At 42.3% G+C, this 18,035-nt stretch overlaps 1 long non-coding RNA gene across 1 annotated transcript; it reads right to left on the reverse strand.

Annotated features, from left to right (window-relative positions):
• Positions 1 to 16,352: 16,352 nt before the first annotated feature.
• Positions 16,353 to 17,814, reverse strand: LOC115193408 (uncharacterized). Its single transcript, XR_003878163.1, has 3 exons — positions 17,726 to 17,814; positions 17,519 to 17,636; positions 16,353 to 17,069 (listed from the first exon to the last, which is right to left on the reverse strand). It is a non-coding gene; the product is annotated as an uncharacterized LOC115193408 (long non-coding RNA).
• Between the last annotated feature and the right edge of the window lie 221 nt (positions 17,815 to 18,035).

Below are 18,035 nucleotides of genomic sequence, written 5' to 3' on the forward strand. Positions count from 1 at the left end.
CATGTTGACCAGACCGGCTCTGCACGTGCATCTGCCTACGCCATCGTGTGCATGTTGATTTTGTCTATCCCCCAGAGGCGTTCATGACACGCAGGTTAAAATACCAAAATCAACTGTGAACCAACTATATTATATTAATTTGGGGACAGGTCGAAACACACATGAAACATTCATGGACATTTAGCTAGCTTGCTGTTGCTAGCTGATTTGCAAGTGGTGGAAAAAGTACCCAATTGTCATACTTGAGTAAGATACCTTAATAGAAAATTACTCAAGTAAAAGTGAAAGTCATCCAGAAAAATACTACTTGAGTAAAAGTCTAAAGTATTTGGTTTTAAATATATATACGTAAGTATCAAAACTAAATGTAAATGCTAAAGTATACTTAAGTATCAAAAGTAAAAGTATAATTCATTTCAAATCACTTATATTACGCAAACCAGACGGCACCATTTACATTTTTTTTTAAACGAATAGCCAGGGGCATACTCTAACACTCAATAATAATAATTTCAATAATCAACAATAATTTACAAACAAAGCATTTGTGTTTAATGAGTCTGTCAGGATGTTCTCTTGATAAGTGCGTGAATTGGGCCATCTTCCTGTCCTGCTAAGCATTCAAAATGTAACTAGTACTTTTAGGTGTCAGGGAAAATGTATGGAGTAAAAAGTACATTATATTCTTTAGGAATGTAGTGAAGTAAAAATAAAAGTTGTCAAAAATATAAATAGTATATTAAAGTACAGATACCCCCAAAAACTACTTAAGTAGTATTTTAAAGTATTTTTACTTAAGTACTTTACACCACTGCTAATTTGTCCTTGAAAATATCCTGAAATGCATATGGTTCTTTTTTTTTGCTGGATCTTTTTATAATTTTGACCCATGTTGAGTGAGTCATACAAAATCGTGTGTTCTTTAGTCCGACAATTAATTCACAGATAAAACGGGGAAACTTAGTTAGTTTTTAGTTTGTTTTCTTTGAAAAATCTCTCCTTGTTCATCTTGCTTCTTCTTCTTATTCGATATAATGGCGGTCCGAAACAAACTTTAAAGGTGCATGCCGCCACCTACTGTTCTGGAGTGTGTGGGCAATCACGGTTTACAACATTAGCTCCACATTTCTAAATCCTCCTACCTAACTCAGTACTTCTGAGAAAAAAAGAGCCCTACTAACTTCTAATAGACCCTCCCCCATCCCCAAAATCCCTTCAAAACCCCCCCAACACATGCTCCACTGTTTCATCAACCATACACTCCCGACACAAACCATTCAGATGCTTGCCAACCATGTAATGACGAGTTCAATATACAATGTCCTGAGCGCAATCAAGCAAACACCACTTCTTACTTCCAAATCTGACCTTTGAATAATTGCTCTACCGACCTTTCTTTGGAGGGCATATAGATTCTGGCCCTTGGGCTCAGAGTCCAATCTATTCTGCTACACATCTATCAAAATGGCTCTGTTCTTTATATCTCGTTTTAAAGCTCTTTTGGCTATTGGGAAACAAATTAATTCCCTTCCACACCCGAATGGGTTGGGACCCAGCAGAATCTCACTACTACACCCAGTCTCTCAATTCTCCATAATAACATTAATGCTTCCAATAGTAAGTCACTCGTATTAGATTTGCCAGATGATAAACTATTCAATACAGACAGGGAATCTGAGCATACTGTAATTCTGACAGGTTGAAAGTCCTCCACCCACTGGAGGGCAACTACTATCGCCAACATTTCAACTGTCATGCTTGCTCCTGCTCCCCCTCTCTGGCGCTTGAGGGCGGCCCATCATTACGCACACCTGTCACCATCATTACGCGCATCAGTGCTTCATTGGACTCACCTGGACTCCATCACTTATTGATTCTGTCTATTCCTCAGCTTATCTGTCTATTCCTCAGTTTCATCCCCGTGTCAGCAGTCATGTCGTTTTGTTTCCCCTGTCCAGACGCTGTCCTTGTTTTGTTTCATGTCCGTTATTAATTAAATATTCACACCCTGTACTTGCTTCTCGTCTCCCAGCGTCTGTCCTCACAGAATGCTGACACCACAATATTGGAAGCATCAGGGAGTTTTTGTTTTTTGTTGGTGACATTGGGTCCGGGTGCCGCTGCCGAAGGAACCAGGGGTGCCTCAGCTGGCTCGTCAGGCTTCCATTGCTTAGCTGGCTCGAGAGGTTTTCTTGCCTTGGTTGGCTTGGCAAGCTCCCATCCCACGTCATACCTCAGCCAGCTCGTCGGGCTCGCACGCCTCAGCTGGCTCGTCGGGCTCCCACGCCTCAGCACCCTCTCTGGAGCTTGAGGGCGCCAAGCGGCCCGTTATTACGCACTCCTGTCACCATCGTTACGCACATCAGCGCTTCATTGGACTCACCTGGACTCCATCACTTATTGATTGCCTCCCCTATATCTGTCTATTCCTCAGCGTGTCTATTATGTAGCAAGATAAAAACACAGAGCCTAACGTTAGCTAGATAGCTATAGCTGCTAGGAGGATGTCATGTCATTGAAGGAGATGGTGAGTGACTGGCTTTTCTGCCTCACCATTTTTCGGTGGCTACACAGCTAGAGATGCACATGTCATTTGGTTTGCTCGCAAGAACTTGAACGACTCCCTTACGAAAAAACATTGCAGTCAGAGTGCTGTATAACTGAAGTATAACTGTAGTTAGAGTGCAGTATAACTGCAGTATGCAGTTATTTTACTGCAGTAATTTTGCAGTGTGACTGCAGATACAGTGCAGTATAACTGCAGTACACTGCAGTTATTCTGCTATTAGTGCATCCAAAATACAACAGTCGATTGCAGGTACTGCACTTCAAATCAAATCAAATTTTATTTGTCACATACACATCGTTAGCAGATGTCAATGCGAGTGTAGCGAAATGCTTGTGCTTCTAGTTTCGACAATGCAGTAATATCCAACGAGTAATCTAACCTAACAATTACACAACAATTACCTAATACACACAAGTGTAAAGGAATGAATAAGAATATGTACATAAAAAAAATATGAATGAGTGATGGTATAGAACGGCATAGGCAAGATGCAGTGGATGGTATAGAGTACAGTATATACATATGAGATGAGTAATGTAGGATATGTAAACATATAAAAGTGGCATTGTTTAAAGTGGCTAGTGATACAAGATGCAGTGGATGGTATAGAGTACAGAATATACATATGAGATGAGTAATGTAGGATATGTAAACATATAAAAGTGGCATTGTTTAAAGTGGCTAGTGATATATTACATCAAGATGGCAAGATGCAGTAGATGGTATAGAGTACAGTATATACATATGAGATGAGTAATGTAGGGTATGTAAACATTATGAAGAGGCATTGTTTAAAGTGGCTAGTGATACATTTATTACATCAATTTTTCATTATTAAAGTGGCTGGAGTTGAGTCAGTATGTTGGCAGCAGCCACTCAATGTTAGTGATGGCTGTTTAACAGTCTGATGGCCTTGAGATAGAAGCTGTTTTTCAGTCTCTCGGTCCCTGCTTTGATGCACCTGTACTGACCTCGCCTTCTGGATGATAGTGGGGTGAACAGGCAGTGGCTCGGGTGGTTGTTGTCCTTGATGATCTTTTTGGCCTTCCTGTGACATCGGGTGGTGTAGGTGTCCTGGAGGGCAGGTAGTTTGCCCCCGGTGATGCGTTGTGCAGACCTCACTACCCTCTGGAGAGCCTTACGGTTATGGGCTGGGGGCGTGTTGCCATACCAGGCGGTGATACAGCCCGACAGGATGCTCTCAATTGTGCATCTGTAAAGGTTTGTGAGTGTTTTTGGTGACGAATTTCTTCAGCCTCCTGAGGTTGAAGAGGCGCTGCTGCGCCTTCTTCACCACGCTGTCTGTGTGGGTGGACCATTTCAGTTTGTCCGTGATGTGTACGCCGAGGAACTTAAAACTTTCTACCCTCTCCACTACTGTCCCATCGATGTGGATAGGGGGGTGCTCCCTCTGCTGTTTCCTGAAGTCCACGATCATCTCCTTTGTTTTGTTGACATTGAGTGTGAGGTTATTTTTCTGACACCACACTCCGAGGGCCCTCACCTTCTCCCTGTAGGCCGTCTCGTTGTTGTTGGTAATCAAGCCTACCACTGTAGTGTCGTCTGCAAACTTCATGATTGAGTTGGAGGCGTGCATGGCCACGCAGTCGTGGGTGAACAGGGAGTACAGGAGAGGGCTGAGAACGCACCCTTGTGGGGCCCCAGTGTTGAGGATCAGCTGGGTGGAGATGTTGTTACCTACCCTTTTTTGTGAGGGCTGTTATCCAGTTAGCATATCTCTTGTGTTCGCAAATTCACTCTGGTTATCTGCTCCAATTTCAGAGCACTTTCGTCTGAGTGTGCCAGAGCGCAGAATAACTGATGAATTTACAAATGCGCAACACCCGCAATATAAGACCAGTGTCAGTAAACATAGGCAAAAAAAAACATAGTTAGTCACGAATGCTCTAGATAACATGTAAACAGCCTAACCAGCTCTGCTACGGAGAGTAAAATGGTCAGTGAGGTTCTCTCTTTTGTGTCTGGAAGTACATTATATCCCAGACAACACACATGCAGTGCCTTCAGAAAGTATTCAGACCACTTGACTTTTTCCATATATTGTTACGTTACAGCCGTATTCTAAAATGGATTCAAAAATAAAATACATCCTCATAAATATACACACAATACCCCACAGTGACAAACCAAAAACAGGTTTTTAGAAATTTCTGAAAATGTATAATTAAAATAAAACAGAAATAACTTATTTACATAAGAATTCAGACCCTTTGCGATGAGACTCAAAATTGAGCTCAGGTGCATCCTGTTTCCATTGATCATGATGTTTCTACAACTTGATTGGAGTCTCTCAGCACATTTCAAATCTGCAGGCTAAAGTTAAATCTAGACTTTCCTCTATCGTAATTGTTCTTCTTTCACCCCAGCTGCCAAACTAACCCTGATTCAGATGACCATCCTGCCCATGCTAGACTACGGAGATGTAATTTACAGATCGGCAGGTAAGGGTGCTCTCGAGCGGCTAGATGTTCTTTACCATTCGGCCATCAGATTTGCCACCAATGCTCCTTATAGGACACATCACTGCACTCTATACTCTTCTGTAAACTAGTCATCTCTGTATACCCGTCGCAAGACCCACTGGTTGAGGCTTATTTATAAAACTCTCGTAGGCCTCACTCCTCCCTATCTGAGATACCTACTGCAGCCCTCATCCTCCACATACAACACCCATTCGGCCAGTCACATTCTGTTAAAGGTCCCCAAAGCACACACATCCCTGGGTCGCTCGTCTTTTCAGGTCGCTACAGCTAGCGACTGGAAAGAGCTGCAACAAACACTCAAACTGGACAGTTTTATCTAAATTTCTTCATGCAAAGACTCAATCATGGACACTCTTACTGACCGTTGTGGCTGCTTTGCGTGATGTATTGTTGCCTCTACCTTCTTGCACTTTGTGCTGTTGTCTGTGCCAAATATTGTTTGTACCATGTTTTGTGCTGCTACCATGTTGTGCTGCTGCCATGTTGTGTTGCTACCATGTTGTTGTCATTTTGTGTTGCTACCATGCTGTGTTGTCATGTGTTGCTGCCATGTTATGTTGTCTCACTCTTTATGTAGTGTTGTGTTGTCTCTCTTGTCGTGATGTGTGTTTTGTCCAATATTTTTATTGAATTTTTAAATATTTTTAATCCCAGCCCCCGTCCCCGCAGGAGGCCTTTTGCCTTTTGATAGACCGTCATTGTAAATAAGAATTTGTTCTTAACTGTCTTGCCCAGTTAAATAAAGGTTAAATAAAATCAAATTATTGATTGGGCATGATTTGGAAAGGCACACATCTGTCTATATAAGGTCCCACAGTTGACAAAACCAAGCCATGAGGTTGAAGGAATTGTCCGTAGAGCGCCGAGACAGGATTGTGTCAACATACTTATGTAAAATTTCAGTTTTTTTTATTTTTTATAAATTAGCAAAAACCTGTTTTTGCTTCGTCATTATGGGGTAGTGTGTAGATTGATGAGGGGTTAAAACTATTTAATCAATGTTAGAACAAGGCTGTAACCTAACAAAATTTTGAAAAAGTCAAGGGATCTTAATACTTTCCGAAGGCACTATATATCTCATCGACGTTGATACATCCAGCCGATGTAGTACGGAGAGCGTTTGCACATTGGCAAGATGTCGCCGAGACGTCAGCATTAGATCTCATTTGCCTTTCAGCCGCTGTTTGGATGATGCATTTCAAAGCTGCATGCTGCCTAGCCGCTCTACAGATAACATAAAAAATACCTGTATTTGAGGTCGGATCCAACAGCAAATAGTGTTTCACGACACAATTTGAATTACCCTTACCAAATCAGTGTTAACATATCTATAAGAAAGATTATTAGCTAAACTTTATTGGCAATAATAAAAAACAATATGCTTTAGTCATTTAGAAGCTTATAGTAGTGGGTACATACATTTTCATACTTTTTTTCCCCTACTGGTCCTATAAGCGATTCTGGGTAAAATTAAGATTCAAGTTCATGTCAACTTTCTTAGGCTATTGCTATACCATCAAGTTCATAAAATAACTCATAAAAGAACAGCACAGGGAAGAGAAAAACAAGGAACAGAGAAACAGAAACATCACATTTAACAAAAATATGACTTATGCAGAGGGTATGCAGTTAGTTCGATAAAGATGGAATTAAGGTTTTATTACAGGCTAAGAGCAGTGAATACGTGATGAATATATTTACAAAAAAAGGGACAAGTACAGTAATCAGAAAATGCACTTTAATTTATTTATTTAAGCCTATAGGCTTAATACATATTTTCTGATAAAAGCCAACCATGACCCGAAAATGTTTGACTGTCCATGGATAGGCTATGCTTAAAAGATGTGAAACATACCCCTGCGGGTGAGGAATGATTATGCGTCGAGAGAAGGCAGCATTGTGACACTCGTCCCCAAATGTTGATTCCTGGCCGACTATAGACGATGTAGAACTGTGGAAATTAGAATGTAGGCATTCTAAATAAATCTGCAAAACGTCTTGCCAAGAAACGGGTATAGATTGATAGCTACTTTGTCAGTTTGCAACAAATAATAAAATAGAAAAGCAAATCTGAATGCGATGCTCACAAGTTCTGTTCACAAAATGATCAGCTTGCTTAGCTAGCTACAAATACTGTAGCCAGATAGATGGGTAATGGCACATATTAAATGTGTTAAACTGGGGAAAAAGTGTTAGAAGTGGTTTTATATACCTCCTCCATTGTCCATACAGTCACACAAACACAGACCAACGGATTGGGATAACCTGGTTTGATTATCTCTTGTTCTATCTAGGTGTAGTGGCTCACCTGTCTGTTATTGTAAAGTGTGTGCATGTGTGTGTGTGCCCGGGCTGTGTTCAGTAGAGAACAACATTGTCGAAAGTTCAGATAGAATTGAATTGTCTAGATATTATCTTATGCGTCTCTCTGCCAAGTAGGTCTAGAAATGTATCATATCATCTCTATTCATTACATAAGGCCTACTACTATCTTCAATGTGTACATTGTTATCCATCTTAACTCAACCCTGCTAATGCTGTCCTCTATTGATGTTCTTTATTGAAGCTGGGTTGTGTTCATTAGAGCACACACTATAACAAAACGTATTACCAAAAACAAACAAAAAAGCGAAACAAGCATTTGATACAAGCATAAGTTGAGATAGTATTCTACCTCCTGTTTCACTGTGTTTTCTTACGTGTTGTGCCTTCGGAACATTACCCTGTTGTCACGCTCTGACCTAGGAGAGCTGTGTTTTCTCTGTTTAGTTAGGTCAGGGTGTGATAGGTGGGTGGGCATTCTATTTTTTGTGTTCTATGTTTTGGTCGGGTATGGTTTCCAATCAGAGGCAGCTGTCATTCGTTGTCTCTGATTGGAAGCCATACTTAGGCAGCCTGTTTCTCCCTGTGTTTTCGTGGGATCTTGTTTTTGTGCAGTTGTGTTTATGCAGCCCCAGAACGTCACGTTTGTTTCAGGTTCACCTGTTTCTTGTTTTGTTCGGGTTCACTAATAAAATATGTGGAACTACTGGCACGCTGCGCCTTGGCTGATTTATGACAGGAAATTTGAAGATAGCACTCGTGAGACCTGTCCTTTATTGACTTCCCTCTCTGTCTGTCTCTGTAGTGGCCTGTTGTTGTTATTGTTGTATTAACGATGTTGTCTTCTGTTCTTATTTTCCCCAGTGACCTGGCTTCGTTGGGCCGGGCTGTGATGTTCTCTGGGTGCTGGTCTTGGTGGAGATGCAGAGGAAGCCTGCAATGGAGGAGTGGCTGTGGGTGTTGAGGTGGTGCCCGTGCCAGCCCATGCCAGAGAGGGCCGAGTAGATGGCAGCTGAGCCGTTCTGCTCTGCCCTCCCTACATACACCGGTAGGAGGCAGCCACAGCAATGGCAACGGACCCAGGAACAGGTAAAGAATGAGTGAGGGGCGACGACACACAGAGAGATGCACACACTGACGTGGTACAGTACGGCACTACAACAAGCAGGCTTAATATCCCCTCCCCAAACATAAACTTTACTTATTTACAAAAGGCTCATTCCATGGGAAATGTTGTCAGTCTGCAACTACCATAAGATGTTCGTATCTTCTTCCTTCCCATCCTGACTGTGATTTACATACATTGAGCAGACACTCTTATCCAGAGCGACTTACAGGTGCAATTAGGGTTAAGTACCTTGCTCAAGGGCACATTGGCAGATATTTCACCTCGTCGGCTCGGGGATTCGAACCAGCAACCATTCGATTACTGGCTCAACTCTCTAATTGGTGATGTAATATACCTGCCTTTTAAGTCTCTCCCATCTTCTCTAACATAGTAGAGGTTAGGTTAGTCAGATAAATCATTGATGTGACTGATGGGGAGTAGCAATAATTTCCCCTGAGGGGCAAGTTATGGCAGCACAGAGAGGAGGAGAGATATCTTCCATTGGTTTGATCTTGCCACAACATGCTCTTCCACACACCCTCTCTCTATCTCTGTCACACACACACACACACACACACACACACACACACACACACACACACACACACACACACACCTCACCGCTGCAGACCGTAGCCTGACTCCCAGTCTGTTTGTCCCATCATGCCAACTTCTTGTCACTCATGGGGATGCCAAATGTTTGGAGTTGGCAAGAGCACAAATCTATGACCATGCTACAGACACCTAGGCTTATTCTTGTACCCAACTCACACTGCACCACAAACATACACACTAACCCTACTACCTGTTATATACCCCTCCTTCTAGGAGCAGTAACTGTGTGAGTCTCTCGGCCCTCATCACGGCGGAACCTGTCCGTCACTCCCGGATCCCTGACCTCCCATTGGACATACCTGCACCTAGTCACAAACACACACACACACACAGCCACCTGCTTGCTGCCTCTACCTCTCTGGTGAACACACACACACACACACACACACACACACACACACACACACACACACACACACACACACACACAGTCTTGTACAGCTAACCTTGTGTGGACACAATTCAGTCCCATTCAAAATCCTATTTTCCCTAACCCTAACCTTAACCCCAACCTTAACCCGAAAACGTAACCCTAACCCTACACCTAACCCCAGATCCGAACTATGAGTCTCTCGGCCCTCATCACACCGGAACCTGTCCGTCACTCCCGGATCCCTGACATCCCATTGGACAGAAGCCTTCTGTTTGAGTTCCTGCTCTTCCTCTACCTGCTGGTGGCACTGTTCATTCAGTACATCAACATCTAAAGGACTGTGTGGTGGTACCCTTACAGTCATCCTGCCTCCTCCAGGTCTCTTGTGGGTTGTAGTACAGAAACACACACATACACAGCACATTAATATCTACAGGACCTTGTGGTGGTAACCCTATTGTCATCCAGTGGCCTCAACGTCTCTGGTTATATAGACGCACACAGTTGTGTACACACCTGCACGCAGTCACAAACACACACACACAGCCACCTGCTTGCTGCCTCTACTTCTCTGGTGAGCAAAAGCACACACACACACACCATCTTGTAGAACTAACCTTGTGGAGACACACAATTCAGTCCCATTCAAAATCCTATTTTCCCTAACCCATATCCCCAACTCTTAACCCCAACCTTAACCCAAAAACCTAACCTTAACCCAGATCCTAACCCCTAACATTAACTCTAAAACCTAATTCTGTAATGAACATGATAGGAGACAAAGAGCTGGTTTCAAGCGCAGAGCACAGCAGGTGTTTATTGGAAGGGACCATAGGAGGAGGCAGGTAGCTGTGTCCAGGGGCAGGCAGAAGGTAATACACGATAGGTCCAAAAATGGCAAAAGGCGTCATGAGGGAGGCAGGCAGAAACTCGTACACAGGAGGAGTCAAGGACGAGAAAAAACAGAGCTCCGAAAGAAGTGTGTCTCAAAATAAACAATACCTCCCAGTGATGGGGTGCAAGGAATTTAACTAAATAGTGTGCGATGATGACATGCAGGTGTGTGAACAGGTGATTAGAATTCCGGTGATTGGGATCTGGAGAGTGAGCTGGAAAGTGGGCTGCGCTCCGGATATCTAAGTGTTTAGGAGTGTGAGTTGGACACAGACGTTACAAATTCTAACCCTAATACTAATTCTAACCTTAACCCTAAACCCTCTAGAAATAGCAAAACTAACAAAATGTCCCCAGTTGGTCAAATATCTGTTTGTTTACTTCTGGTCCCCACAAGTATAGTTACACACGTCCACACACACACACACACACACACACGTTCCTTCAGTCTGTTTATGTTGTCTCATCTCCCTGCAGAACTTCCATCTGATAGATTACCACCTCACTGGGATGCTGGCCAGGAGACTGCTGTTGACTGTAGTGTCATGGGTACTGTACCTTCTATCTCTATCACTCTATATCTCCTCTCTCTCAACCTATTGCTAGGGGCCAGGAGACTGGTTACTACATTAGAAATGAAAAAGGTAAAATGATCTATAAGCCATCATTAATACTTTTTCTTTACAGACCTATATTGTCACTATATCTGTCAAATAACAAAATAATTGTCACGCCCTGACCTTAGAGATCCTTATTATTCTCTATGGTTGGTTAGATCAGGGTGTGACACGGGTGGGAAATTCTATGTTTTCTGTTTCTTTGTTTTTGGGCCAGTGTGGTTCCCAATCAGAGGCAGCTGTCTATCATTGTATCTGATTGGGAATCATACTTAGGCAGCCTGTTTTCCACCTGAGTTTGTGGGATCTTATTTTCTGTTTAGTGTCTGTGCCTGACAGAACTGTGCACTTTTGTTTTTTTGTTGAAGTGTTTTTGTGAATGAAAGTATCATGAACACTTACCACGCTGCACCTTGGTCCACTTCTACCACCAGCGAGAGCCGTAACAATAATATTGTACTTGACAGTTTACTGTGGAATTGTAACGGTCATAATGACATTTGACTTTTTTTCAATAGACTGCTAGCATGAGAAATGGAACCTCAGCTGTTTCTGTCTTTCATTTCTCTGCCGGAACTTGGGTTTCTCAGAGAGAGAAGTAAATATAATTAAGAAACATAATGAAGAAACATCATGAACACAGTCTGAATGGTTCTACCGCCATTACAGCTGTAGAACACTGGAACAATTCTGGAATACTGGCGCTAAGGTGGTTGACATTTTTACCATCCATTGGATGCTGGAAGACATCGTCCACAAGCTTGACCCAAGACAACTTGGATGCAAAAAGGGCAAGTCGACAACAGACAGATGTCTTGGTCAGCCTCCCAGACATGATGTAAAATCCACTGATGCAAGTAAGACCATTAGATATGGACTATAATATCAGCAGATTTTGCCAAAGCCTTCAACAAAGTTGACCTTACAGTGGTAACAAAGTGCTAAATTCAGCTAGGAGTCAGAGAGTCCCTTATCCCCTGGGTCTGTAGCTTCATCTCCAAAAGGAAGCAGAGGCTGAGGTACTAAGGCACCCTTTCAAAACAGCAACATCTGACCTGTGGAGTGACTCAAGGTACAATTATTGGACACCTTATCTACCTGGCCCTTATCAACAGCGCACTTCAGAAGTTTGATCACAGGCGGAAGTACATTGATGCTATGAATAATGCAGAGTGCATTAGGGTGGGGTAGGCTCTCCAGCCTTCAACATAGTCTAGAAAATATGTGGGGTGGAAGGTAGCGTAGTGGTTAGAATGTTGGGCCAGTAACCGAAAGGTTGCTAGCTCGATTCCATGAGCTGACAAGGTAAACATCTGTCGTTCTGAACAAGGCAGTTAACCCATTGTTCCTAGGCCTTCATTGTAAATAAGAATTTGTTCTTAACTGACTTGCCTAGTTAAATAAAGGTTAACTAAAATAAATAAAAAGTGGATGGGTGCTCCATGCAGCGCAACCCAAACAAGACCAAAGTCCTGCATGCTTGCTTTACAAACAACACACCCCCTTTGGAATCCCTGTACCTAAATGGACACACTCTGCAAACAACATCTGATATTAAACTGCTGGGATCCAGGATGACCTGAGCCACCTGGTAGGCCACCTGAGGTGTAAAGGGTAACCAGAAACTCTTTGTGGTTCTCTGTGGCTCAGTTGGTAGAACATGCCCATGAGGCATGCAACGCCAGGATCATGGGTTCCATTCCCAAACCTGGCCCAGTCACCATCTACACCACCAACTTTAAGGCCTGTACTAAAATACAGCGCCCCTGCATGGCACTACTATCTCACCTCAATCATGACTGGACAATTGGATTGAATACAGAAGTGAGCATGCTGGAACATCCTTGGGCCATGTATCAGCAACTACACATCAGCACACTCAACCCTCAACCTCTGCCCACTGATTGAGAGAAAAACCCAACACTCTGCCTCCAGTTTGCCCATCTCCTCTAGTCTGACAACAGGAACTTCCTACCACAACCAATCATCACAACCTCTGGTAGAAAAACACACCACTCACACAAACTCAGACCTGTCAGTGTAAAAATTGAACGATCTCAAAGAATTGCTGAGGTAATTGACTCAATTATTGAACGACAACTCATTACAACATCCACAACAATAGTTCCCTAAACGTATGTTGCATGTACAGTGAATATACAAAACATTAAGAACACCAGCTCTTTCCATGACATAGACTGACCAGGTGAATCCAGGTGAAAGCTATGATCCCTTATTGATGTCACTTGTTAAATTCTCTTCAATCAGTGTAAATGAAGGGGTTAGGCATAATGGGACTCATGTCATCAAAAAAGTTATACTTTTGACTCATCTGTCCATAGAACATTCTTCCAGGTGCTTTTTGACCAACTTGAGTCAACTTTTTGGATGAGATGGGTCCCGTTATGTCTGGCAAAAACAAAACACTGCCTTAACCAGTAAGAGCCTCATGCCAACGGTGCAGCTAAAGTGTTAGGGGGCAAATAATTTTTCACACAGGGGGTGGATGTTGCATAACTTTGTTAATTAAATAAATAAAAAGGATCATTTATTTTTTGTTATTTGTAAACTCAGGTTCCCTTTATCTAATAATTAGGTCTTGGTAGAAGATCTGACAACATTCAGTATCAAAAATATGCACAACAAAAGGGGGCAAATACCTTATCATGGCACTGTACATAATTGATCAAGTACATCATGCAACTTAATTACAAAGAAACATTTCAGGTTTTAATGCCGTTATTAATGCTAACACACATTGGGGAATTAGTCTTAATTTATGATGACGTTGCAAGTGCAGATATTGCCTTACCCTCAAAGCCAAGGTCATTTATGACCTGCCCTGCGGGTACTAAGTGGTCATCATCCAACCCTGCCTATAATAAATAGGAATAGTCTACTTACCATACCAGCTCTTATATAAGTAATTATATAGCAAACCAACCTGCAACAGGACATTAGACACTATTCAACCATGTGTGGAGCCAGTGGGTAAGCAGTGGGGTCAAGCCCAACACTTAAAAACGCTCCAGTGTATTAGTCCTAATAGTGTTAGCTGGGACAGAAGCCTGCACACCAAGGGGTCTCCAGGAACAGGGTTGGTGACCAACGCCCTACATGCCGTGACAGGTCAGGAAAGTCTGATAGTGTTGATCTGGGCCTGAACTCAGAGCCCAGGGTCTTGGTCCATTGGCAATAATCCCTGAAAGACAAATAAACCTGCAGCCCATAGAAACTTGTTGTGTAGATCTGGAAGTATTGGATAGGTTTAAGCAATATGCTGGTAGCTCCATCTTGACCTCTAATAGGCCAGGTGGGATTAAGGAAATGCTGTGCTGTGGTCTGCTGTTTTTTATTTTAAATTGGTATGTGTGCATACTGTTAGTTTTTTTTCTAGACAAGCTTACTTGAGCTCTGATTTTGACTCTTCAAGACATTGCTTATCTCTGAAATAATAGTTACAGGTAGCTAGGTATAAGTGCAGGTGAATGTAATATAAAACCACTTTGCCCTGTTAAACACCCTAAATATGCATCACCCATCTAGCTAGCTAGCTAGCGTTAGCTAAACAATCACCAGCTGATTGTTTTGTGAATAGAACTCGTTAGCATCGCATTCAGATTCGCTTTTTGTATGTATGTATGTATGTATGTTGCGTATGTGTCCGTCCGTCCGTCCGTCTGTAACTACCCATTTCTGATGATCCATTGATCTTATCCAGGAACTAGAAAACTGGAACATTTCTGATTTTATTAGTTCCGACTAGCACGTGAACGCGGCAGATGTCGTGGTGGCTGTGTCGCAAGCTACATGCAAAAAAACATAAACAAATTGTTAGGATCAATAAGTGTAGAGCATACTCACATGTCCATATATGGCATTGCGTTGGCAGCCATATTGGATTTTCTATCCGGTTATGTCTCTGGAACCAGGACTGCGTTATATCTCTGAATGGCATTTTTGTAGGGTTTTTGGATAAATGCCAAAAATAAGATTTATGGTAAACACAGGCTTAGGAGATCTTGTATGTTTTGTTCTATGAGATAAACTTCATCAGCTAACATCACTTTTTGTGGATTTTGAAAAATGTATTTAATAATAAAAAAAACACAAATCACATAAAGGCTTCATAATTCATAAAGGTCATGTTAACTGACTGCTATTATCTCATAGAAAACATTTATAAGATCTCCTAAGCCTGTGTTAACCTCATACCTTGTATTCAGTGTTTATTCCAAAAGCCTATTCTTTCCCGGTTCATTTTTCCCATAGGAATGGCTGAACAAACCAGTGTTAACCAATTTCCGGGTTTTAGGACTACAAGCTGGCCAGCTCTATAGTCCCACATGTCATAATACCCATAAGCTTAGCGGTCAAACACAGAAATGGTTCAAAATGTCTTTCCACCATACATTTTTCACATACTTAATTTGAAGTGTTTGTAAAATTCACTATGTGTTTGGTGTAAGCTTACCTTTGCATGACATTTTGATAACCGTGTAATTCTCTCTTGGACAAGGTGAGTTATATCAATATATTCGCCTCAATTTACTCTCAAAATTAAAAAACAGAGAAGACCTCAGCAAGACTACAAATTCATGCAGGCTGCTCCTGCACATCATTTCTAGCCGATTGATGAGAGACCTGTGCCCAATCCATGATGAATCCACATGCTGTATGGAAATTAATTGATTAGTGTTGAACTTCTTCCGTCTTAGCTAGCCACTGACTACACTTTAACGAGCTAGTTAGCAGAGCAGTAGATCAAAAATGATTTCGTATTACTTAGCGTAGATACTTGTTTGTACAGTATGTTGATTTTGTTGTCTATTTCAGGCCTTATGGCATTTTTCATGGATGAGCATAAGAGCATTAAAAGTGGAGAAGACCACTATTGGTCTGGCGATGTGGAGAAGTGCATCTATAGCGAGGGGCAACTTACTGGTTTGGTCAGGGCCAGCATGAGGGATAAAGTTGATCCTGTATCGGTGAGTGTTAAGTTAAGTTTGAGCGTCTTAACAATACAATGTGTTCTATACAGCTGTCAACATTCTACAAGGAAAGAGCCACTTAATCAATTATATAATCATTAACCAGATTACCCTGGATACCTGAGTGAAAAATAAATATATTGACATTCATATTTGACTTTGTTTAGACATCCAGCCTGTATTGTAATTGCATGACCAGAAACAAATCTTCAAAGGCACAGTATTTATTTATTCGGAGTGGTAGATGCATTCACACAGTATTTATTCATAGGATCCTTCCCACTATATGATTGATATGTTAAGTGATAAAATCCCAAGTTATCAATGAAATAATGTATGGAAAAACTGCACTTGTCTTCATGTGAAAATGTGTTTATTAAACATTTCACAGCTCTAATGTCATCAATAAAATCAAACTTTATTTATATAGCACATTTCTTACAACAAATGCATTTCAAGGTGTTCAAAGTCATGCATTGAAAGGTACGTGGCACTTAACATCCTTCCTCTTGGCAGGTGACCAGGGGATTCTCTCTACCACATGTGAATGCCTCCGTGGAGCTCATAAGTGTAGCCATGCAGCCTATTTTGGCGGTTCACAATATCGGCCCCAAGGATGTGGAATGTGAGTGGAGGAAGCCAGCCGTGCCCAACCAGGTGCAGTTAGTGGAGGACTGTACCCAACCTAAAACTACAAAATCTGTCCCGAAGGCCCACAGAGGAGGATCTTTAGTGGTTAAGGAACAGTCTCCGGGCAGGTTCAGTGAAATGGCATGTCTCCTTGAACCTGAGCCAGAACAACCGCTACCCTCCCTGTCATCCCTGTCTGTACCAGACATTCTTAAAAAACAAGGGCACCTGGGGCATGCAGGGATCCTGGCTGGCATGTCGCTGTCGGGGGAGCATCAGGTTTTTTGATAAGCAACAGTTGGACAGTGCACCAACCCCAACTGGCACACCATGGGGAGAGGGAGGTTGACGGCCAGCAATTATGGAGCAGTGGTTAAGGCCAAGCGCTTCACTCCGTCGCTGCTAAAAAAGGGTCTTCAGATCGCAGTCATTGGATGGGGTTTTGTCTGTAAAGTGGGACATAGATAACAATGAAGAGGACATCAAGGCATTCAAAATGGCTACAGGGATGGATGCGCAGGAGTCAGTGCTTTGGGTCACAGGGTCTGGGGTCCTGGGTGCCTCGCCGGACGGTCTGGTGTGCACCACAGCAGTAGTGGAGGTCAAGTGACCATATGGTGCAAGGGACCTTACCATTGAAGAGGCAGTGAAGTCAAAGGATTTCCATATCAAGGAGGGAGGGTCTTACCTTCTCTGTGAAGACCATCCTTACTGGCACTAGATCCAAGGTCAACTTCACATATCTGGAAGGGGCACCTGCTCCTTTGTTTTGTGAACCACCATCATCATCCCCATCCAGTGTGACAACCTCTGACGGACTCGTATTGCTTTATATTGCATTTTATCATGGGTACAGTGGGAATTTATAATCTGTGATGTTTAAACAATGTCTTACCCTGAGAGTGAGAGAGAGGATACATGACTTCCAGCAGATCTCCTTGCTGAGGGTGGCAGTGATCATGCACTGCTTCTCGTGGGGTGAGCCTGACGCTCCGCATGTCACGCCAAAATGTCTAAAACATTGGGAAAAGGTGAAAATGTCACTGCATCTACAAATTCAATGTTTTACACAATATTGTATCATATTTGATTAGTTACTGACCTGTCAGTCCACAGGCTCGATGTGCTATTGTCTCTGCTTGGATCACACTGACACAGGATGTCCATTCACCAGATGGTCTGAGGGATTCCCTCCTGTTGTATTGAAAAACAAAGTGACATTTGGTCAGCGGTAGGTCTTTTTAAATACTGTATCACGATCTTTATCTGGACAGAAAATGCATTGTTTATCACAACACAAACACACCTTCGACAATGGGACAGGTGGTCCCTCAACACCCAATCCTCATGCCTCATTGTTTGTCCTTGTTTCACAATCAAGTTTCAAAATTGCAATCTTTATTTGTAAGGGT

The sequence above is a fragment of the Salmo trutta genome, chromosome 5 (genome assembly GCF_901001165.1).
Source record: "Salmo trutta chromosome 5, fSalTru1.1, whole genome shotgun sequence".
Taxonomy (NCBI): domain Eukaryota; kingdom Metazoa; phylum Chordata; class Actinopteri; order Salmoniformes; family Salmonidae; genus Salmo; species Salmo trutta.